The sequence below is a fragment of the Chamaea fasciata genome, unplaced genomic scaffold (genome assembly GCF_029207755.1).
Source record: "Chamaea fasciata isolate MVZ Bird 193981 ecotype frontalis unplaced genomic scaffold, bChaFas1.0.hap1 SCAF_370, whole genome shotgun sequence".
NCBI lineage: Eukaryota > Metazoa > Chordata > Aves > Passeriformes > Sylviidae > Chamaea > Chamaea fasciata.
This window is the reverse complement of record NW_027094455.1, coordinates 73,897-81,252: the sequence shown is the minus strand read 5'-3', so window position 1 is coordinate 81,252 and position 7,356 is coordinate 73,897. Positions and strand designations below refer to the sequence as shown.

General features: G+C 51.0%; 5 long non-coding RNA genes across 6 annotated transcripts; all 5 read right to left on the bottom strand.

Moving 5' to 3' along the window:
- Positions 1 to 437: 437 nt before the first annotated feature.
- Positions 438 to 1,370, bottom strand: LOC136305335 (uncharacterized). Its single transcript, XR_010725271.1, has 4 exons — positions 1,328 to 1,370; positions 1,182 to 1,225; positions 1,056 to 1,096; positions 438 to 971 (listed from the first exon to the last, which is right to left on the bottom strand). It is a non-coding gene; the product is annotated as an uncharacterized lncRNA (long non-coding RNA).
- An 84-nt stretch (positions 1,371 to 1,454) lies between these two features.
- LOC136305334 (uncharacterized) lies at positions 1,455 to 3,504 on the bottom strand. The gene is made up of 6 exons (XR_010725270.1): positions 3,414 to 3,504; positions 3,189 to 3,325; positions 3,010 to 3,089; positions 1,870 to 2,932; positions 1,750 to 1,791; positions 1,455 to 1,651 (listed from the first exon to the last, which is right to left on the bottom strand). It is a non-coding gene; the product is annotated as an uncharacterized lncRNA (long non-coding RNA).
- A 41-nt stretch (positions 3,505 to 3,545) lies between these two features.
- LOC136305336 (uncharacterized) lies at positions 3,546 to 4,677 on the bottom strand. The gene is made up of 3 exons (XR_010725272.1): positions 3,814 to 4,677; positions 3,694 to 3,735; positions 3,546 to 3,595 (listed from the first exon to the last, which is right to left on the bottom strand). It is a non-coding gene; the product is annotated as an uncharacterized lncRNA (long non-coding RNA).
- A 51-nt stretch (positions 4,678 to 4,728) lies between these two features.
- LOC136305338 (uncharacterized) lies at positions 4,729 to 5,506 on the bottom strand. 2 transcript variants are annotated; one of them, XR_010725275.1, is made up of 4 exons: positions 5,354 to 5,506; positions 5,129 to 5,263; positions 4,942 to 5,021; positions 4,729 to 4,864 (listed from the first exon to the last, which is right to left on the bottom strand). It is a non-coding gene; the product is annotated as an uncharacterized lncRNA (long non-coding RNA). The 2 variants fall into 2 exon arrangements; XR_010725274.1 differs by having other exon boundaries at positions 5,129 to 5,506.
- Positions 5,507 to 5,509: 3 nt separating this feature from the next.
- On the bottom strand, positions 5,510 to 6,101 carry LOC136305337 (uncharacterized). Its single transcript, XR_010725273.1, has 5 exons — positions 6,032 to 6,101; positions 5,912 to 5,953; positions 5,766 to 5,810; positions 5,630 to 5,671; positions 5,510 to 5,534 (listed from the first exon to the last, which is right to left on the bottom strand). It is a non-coding gene; the product is annotated as an uncharacterized lncRNA (long non-coding RNA).
- Between the last annotated feature and the right edge of the window lie 1,255 nt (positions 6,102 to 7,356).

The window sequence follows — 7,356 nt, the reverse complement described above, 5'->3', positions numbered from 1 at the left end:
ACAATACAAACAGAGTCACAGGCAATACAATACAGAGTCACTGGCAATGCAATACAATACAGAGTCACTGGCAATGCAATACAATACAGAGTCACTGGCAATGCAATACAATACAGAGTCACTTGCAATACAAACAGAGTCACTGGCAGTGCAATACAAACAGAGTCACAGGCAATACAATACAAACAGAGTCACAGGCAATACAATACAAACAGAGTGACAGGCAATACAATACAAACAGAGTGACAGGCAATACAATACAAACAGAGTCACAGGCAATACAATACAGAGTCACTGGCAATGCAATACAATACAGAGTCACTGGCAATGCAATACAATACAGAGTCACTGGCAATGCAATACAATACAGAGTCACTGGCAATGCAATACAATACAGAGTCACTGGCAATGCAATACAATACAGAGTCACTGGCAATGCAAAACAAACATAGTCACTTGCAATACAAAACAAACATAGTCACTTCCAAGACAAACATAGTCAGTTCCAAGTCAATACAAACAAAACTGCTCACTAGACTAAGTGCCTAAGCTGTTAAGAGGACGCTCCAGAAGCTCGGGAAGCCGAGTGAAGAAAGCGATGACTGCCGGGTGACCGTGGCGATGCCTCTGGATGAAAGGCAACCTCGTCGGGTGAAAACGTCCGCTAGGCCGCCGAGACTCAAAGACTGCTGACGACGCAAAACACGCTAGAATGCTGAACTGCCCTGCCCGGCAAATGCTCCGGCGAGACCGAGTGGAAACCCTCTCCCATTACTTCAGAGGGACCCATCCCACTAGGGCCCTCTCTTCTAAGCTAATGTGAAATTGCCTCCCACTTCCAAAGTTTTTTCCCCTGCACCCAAACACAAGCCCCAACACTTATCTTTTGGAAGACGAGCGGACAAAATCCATCCTCCAAGGACTTCGGCGCTGCCGTATCCAAACTTAGGCTCTGCACCTCCTCTCAATACCTAAGACAACAAAGTACAAACTGTGAAAATTGTGTGACAGGAAACTAATCCCCAGGCTTTCCAAGCACCTCTGCCCCAACTCACCTCAGATACTGATTTGGCTCCACAGTCTACCCAGAGGGTACCTGCAAAAGGAAAAGGTACACATTTAGCATGCTGCTACACACCCCATGCCTATGGATCACCCCTAATGCCTAAAAGCCAACTTACCCGCTTGCCCCTAATCCTTGGCATGTGTAGGACAGTAGCAGCACCTGCAAAGACACAAAGAAAACAGCAGGCTGAGTCACTGAGAAAACACAATCACCACAATCTAACAGAACTCAGTAATACATAAAGCTCAAGCTGATACCCACCAAGTCACTGGCATCCAGGACCAGGAAATCTTGCAAGTGGACCACCTAAAATGAAAGTAAATTAAACAGTGGATGTTAGAGTTACACCAGAAATTGAGACCTGAGCAATGACAGCAGCTTCCATCCACCAGTCAATGCTCACCTAGGCAGCTGGTCCTGGACTGCCAAGATCCCGCTTTACCTCCTAAAAATAAAAACAAAAAACAAGGCTGTAGCAGAGTCACAATGTACATCCCCCTGGCAAAACCAAACTGGGACTGACTTAAACTCACACCCACCTGGCCGCTGCCAGCCTGAGCCACGACAACCTCACAAGCAGACCACCTGAAATAAAACAAAAATCAACAGTGGATGGTTAGACTTGAGCCAGAAATTCAGACGGGAGCAATAACAACTGCTTCTGTCCGCCGGTCGATGCTCACCTGGCGCGCTTCTCCTGGACTGCCAATATCCTGCATAAGCTCCTAAAAACAAAGACAAAGGTCAGGGCTGTATCAGAGCCACCATTTACACCTCCCCTGCGAAGACCGACAGGGACTGACCTTCTCGGGGGAACCGATGACACCCACAGGGGCTGCTCTGCCACAGGGTTAATCCATCTGCATCTGAAAGAAAGTTAGGACAAGAGTCAAAGGGCTGCAGGATAACTTGACAGCTCCACACATCTTGGGTCAATCTACAGATCCCACCTAGAAGCCAATGCACCCTGCATTTCAAATTTGTCCTATTACCCCTACACCCAGCTGTGCTGCAGGGCAGAGCAGCTCCGGGCCAAATACACACCCACACCCGTGACACAAGACGCAACAAACAAAGGGACGCGACAGGGAAAGAAAACTCTCGATGAGAGGAATGACCCTGAGGACCGAGAGAACTCGGGAGCAGATGACCGAGGTAAGCTGAAAGGAGAGCTGACCGGGCTCAGAGAAACCTGCAGGAAAAAAGATGCTAAGGGGATGAATTATCCCAAGAACCGCAAAGATGGACGCTCGAGAATGCTCCGGTCACACTCTGCTACCTAGCTTTGCATTCTTACAAGTCCTAATCCACCGGAATGGATGCTGGTGGTGCTCGGCTGTCAGTACAGCTCAGAACAAGACCTGGAAAGACATTGGACTGGATGCTTCTGAAGAGAGATACGATGCCCATGCCTGCCCGAGCTCCCGAGTCGATGGTCCGAGGGCATCGGCACCTGGCCGAGGAACTGAGAGTCCTAAGAGGCTAAGAGGGATGCCAGGGTTTTTGGTAGGCCCCTTGAAGGGCTAAGGCAAAAGACATGAAACAAAGAGTGCGCAACAAACGAGGGACACGACAAGCACCGGGACTGCTCTGCCCTGCACACCTCAGTGGTGAGATCAAAAGGGAGACTTTCCCTGTAGGAAGCCTAAGGGGCCGCTTCCTGGACAACCCCAGCTCCAAACCCAACTGAAAAACCACTCCCGGTTGAAAGCCGACCCGGCCCCCCACTTTCGTCCCCTCCGTGGCTCGGAGCCCTCCACTTATCTCTCAGACATCTGAAGATGCAGAGTCCAGGCAGGTGAAAAGGAAGGCTGGCTCTCCCTCAGGGAAATTCCTGGTAACACCAGGCTGCTCTCTCTTAGTCAGCTGCAATAAAGAAAAGCAAACATCACTGTGTGATCTTAGCAGCACAGCGCCCAAACCCCAACAATTCTGCTACTCACCATCTCTTGAGAACACCCAGGCCCTCAAGCCCACTGCCTCAGCCGTGCTTGGAGAGTCATGCCATCGTCCTGGGGTAGGTCTGGATTAAGAACACACAAGGGATTTGACAGTGCTGAAACTTGACAGGACCCTCTCTCCTCCCTGCCTCCCCAACTCCTCAGCTGTTATCAAAGCCTACCTGGAAAGCAGCTTCAAACAGAGAAATTGAGGCTTGATCACACAGTCCTGTAATGCTTCTGAACGGCTCACAAAAAAAGGTGCCCAAGTTCATGATCTCATGGCAGAGGGTACTTCAGCAGAAGAAGAGTGGACCACCTAAAACACAATAATAGAAGCTTAGAGGTGTACCAGAAATTGAGACCTGAGCGATTACAGCCACTTCCATCCACCAGTCAATGCTCACCTAGGCAGCTGGTCCTGGACTGCCAAGATCCCGCTTTACCTCCTAAAAATAAAAACAAAAAACAAGGCTGTAACATACTCACAATGTACACCCCCCCGGCAAAACGAAACTGGGACTGACTTAAACTCACACCCACCTGGCCGCTGCCAGCCTGAGCCACGACAACCTCACAAGCAGACCACCTGAAATAAAACAAAAATCAACAGTGGATGGTTAGACTTGAGCCAGAAATTCAGACGGGAGCAATAACAACTGCTTCTGTCCGCCGGTCGATGCTCACCTGGCGCGCTTCTCCTGGACTGCCAATATCCTGCATAAGCTCCTAAAAACAAAGACAAAGGTCAGGGCTGTATCAGAGCCACCATTTACACCTCCCCTGCAAAGACCGACAGGGACTGACCTTCTCGGGGGAACCGATGACACCCACAGGGGCTGCTCTGCCACAGGGTTAATCCATCTGCATCTGAAAGAAAGTTAGGACAAGAGTCAAAGGGCTGCAGGATAACTTGACAGCTCCACACATCTTGGGTCAATCTACAGATCCCACCTAGAAGCCAATGCACCCTGCATTTCAAATTTGTCCTATTACCCCTACACCCAGCTGTGCTGCAGGGCAGAGCAGCTCCGGGCCAAATACACACCCACACCCGTGACACAAGACGCAACAAACAAAGGGACGCGACAGGGAAAGAAAACTCTCGATGAGAGGAATGACCCTGAGGACCGAGAGAACTCGGGAGCAGATGACCGAGGTAAGCTGAAAGGAGAGCTGACCGGGCTCAGAGAAACCTGCAGGAAAAAAGATGCTAAGGGGATGAATTATCCCAAGAACCGCAAAGATGGACGCTCGAGAATGCTCCGGTCACACTCTGCTACCTAGCTTTGCATTCTTACAAGTCCTAATCCACCGGAATGGATGCTGGTGGTGCTCGGCTGTCAGTACAGCTCAGAACAAGACCTAGAAAGACATTAGACTGGATGCTTCTGAAGAGAGATACGATGCCCATGCCTGCCCGAGCTCCCGAGTCGATGGTCCGAGGGCATCGGCACCTGGCCGAGGAACTGAGAGTCCTAAGAGGCTAAGAGGGATGCCAGGGTTTTTGGTAGGCCCCTTGAAGGGCTAAGGCAAAAGACATGAAACAAAGAGTGCGCAACAAACGGGGGACACGACAAGCACCGGGACTGCTCTGCCCTGCACACCTCAGTGGTGAGATCAAAAGGGAGACTTTCCCTGTAGGAAGCCTAAGGGGCCGCTTCTTGGATGGCCCCGTCTCCAAACCCCCGCCCGGTGAAAAGCCAACCCGGCCCCCCGCTTTCATCCCCTCCGTGGCTCGGAGCCCTCCACTTATCTCTCAGACATCTGGAGATGCAGAATCCTGGCAGGTGAAAAGGAAGGCCGCCTCTCCCTCAGGGAAATTCCTGCTAACACCAGGTTGCTCTCTCTTAGTCAGCTGCAATAAAGAAAAGCAAACATCACTGTGTGGTCTTAGCACCGCATCGCCCAAAACCCAACAATTCTGCTACGCACCGCCTCTTGAGAACGCCCGGGTGCTCGGGCCCGCTGCCTCGGCCGTGCTTGGAGGGTGATGGCATCGTCAGGGCGTAGGTCTGGATTAAGAGCAGACAAGGGATTTGACATTGCTGATACTTGAGAGGACCCTCGCTCCTCCTCTCCTCCCTGCCTCCCCGACTCCTCGGCCGTTATCAAAGACTACCTGGAAAGCAGCTTCAAACGGAGAAATCGAGGCTTGATCACACAGTCCTGTAATGCTTCTGAAGGGCTCCAACGAGAGGGACCCGGTCCATCACCACACTGGAGAAGGGACTTCAGCATAATGACAGCAGACTGCCTAAAACAGACAAAAATACAACCTTGGAGTTGCACCAGATATTGAGACCTGAGTGATAACAGCTGCTTCCATCCACCAGACAATGCTCACCTGGGCCACTTCACCTGGACTGCCAATATCCCTCTTTACCTCCTAAAAAAAAAGACAAAAAACAACGCTGTAACACAGTCATCATTTACACTGCCCCGGCAAAGGCAAACTGGGACTGACTTAAGCACACACCCTCTGGGCTGCTGGTACCCACGACCGGGACATTTCACAAGCGGGCCACCTAAAAATAAGAAAACAAACAGCAGATATTAGATTTTCACCAGAAACTGAGACCTGAGCAACAGCAACCGGTTCTGTCCGCAGATCAATGCTCACCTTGCACGCTTCACCTTCACCGCCAACATCCTGCTTTACCTCCTAAAAATAGAGACAAAGAAACAGGCAGTAACAAGGGCACCAATTACACTGCCCCTGCAAAGACAAACTGCAACTGACGTAAGCTGACACCTACCTGGCCGCTGGAATCCACAAACAGGACATCTCAAAACCAGACCACCTGAAAAAAAAAAAAAAAACCCAACAGTGGATGGTTAGAGTTGCACCAGAAATTGACACCGGAGAAATAACAACTGCTTCTGTTCACCGGTCCATGCTCACCTTGCCCGCTTCTTCTGGACTGCCAATATCCTGCATTAGCTCCTAAAAACAAAGACAAAGGTCAGGGCTGTAACAGAGCCACCATTTACCCCTCCCCTGCAAAGACCGACTCGGACTGACCTTCTCGGGAGAACCGACTCCACCGATAGGGGCTGCTCTGCCACAGGTTTAATCAGTCTGCATCTGAAAGAAAGTTAGGACAAAAGTCAAAGGGCTGCAGGATAACTTGACAGCTCCACACATCTTGGGTCAATCTACAGATCCCACCTAGAAGCCAATGCACCCTGCACTTCAAATTTGTCCTATTACCCCTACACCCAGCTGTGCTACAGGGCAGGGCAGAGCAGCGCTGGGCCAAATACACACCCACACCCGTGACACAAGACGCAACAAACAAAGGGACGCGACAGGGAAAGAAAAAATCTCGAAGAGAGGAATGACCCTGAGGACCGAGAGAACTCGGGAGGAGATGATCGAGGTAAACTGAAACGAGAGCTGACCGGGCTCAGAGAAACCTGCAGGAAAAAAGATACTAAGGGGATGACTTATCCCAAGAACCGCAAAGATGGACACTCGAGAATGCTCCGGTCAGAATCCTCTCCCTAGCTTTGCATCCTTACAAGTCCTAATCCACCGGAATGGATCGTGGTGGTGCTTGGCTGTCAGTACAGCTCAGAACAAGACCTGAAAAGACAGTAAACTGGATGCTTCTGAAAATAAATACGATTCCCATGCTGGCCTGAGCTCCCGAGTCGATGGTTTGATGGTATCGGCGCCTGGCCGAGGAACTGAGGGACCTGAGATGCTAAAAATGATGCCGGGATTTTGATGGCCCCTTGAAAAGCCACAGAAAATGACATGAAATACAAGACACTCAAAAGACACAGAGTGCACAACAGACAGGACATGCACCGGGACTGGACTGCCCTGCACCACAGCATTGGGATCAAAATTAATGCTTCCCCTTGACAGCTAACGGGATCGCTGAGTGGGGCTGGACGACGCTGCGCGCCGGACCGCACGATGCGGACGGGGACCGTTCTGCCTTGCGTGCCCCGTAGTTGCTATTGAAGTATAGCCGTTCCCTTCGGCTGTCCTAAGTGGCCCCTTAAGGGACACCCCTGTCCCCTCTGGTAGCTGTTAAACCAGACCCATAAATTTCTGACACCCCTGTCGTCCTATCTCGAGGCCGTGGCCCCTGACTTATCTTTGAGATGACCGGTAAGGTGAATCCACGTTGGACTGGAAATAAGTCTGTCTCAGAAGGCCCTCCGATCGCCGATTAGCCTCTTAGCGATGAAAAAGAAAAATGAAAATCGATGCACGAATTTAGCGGCACGTGCGCCGAATCCCGAGGGGGCGGGCGCTCGCCCTCGCCTAAGCGTGCCCGGGTCCTCGAGTCTGTGGCTTCGTCCCGCATCTAAGCCTAGGGCTGTTACAATGTC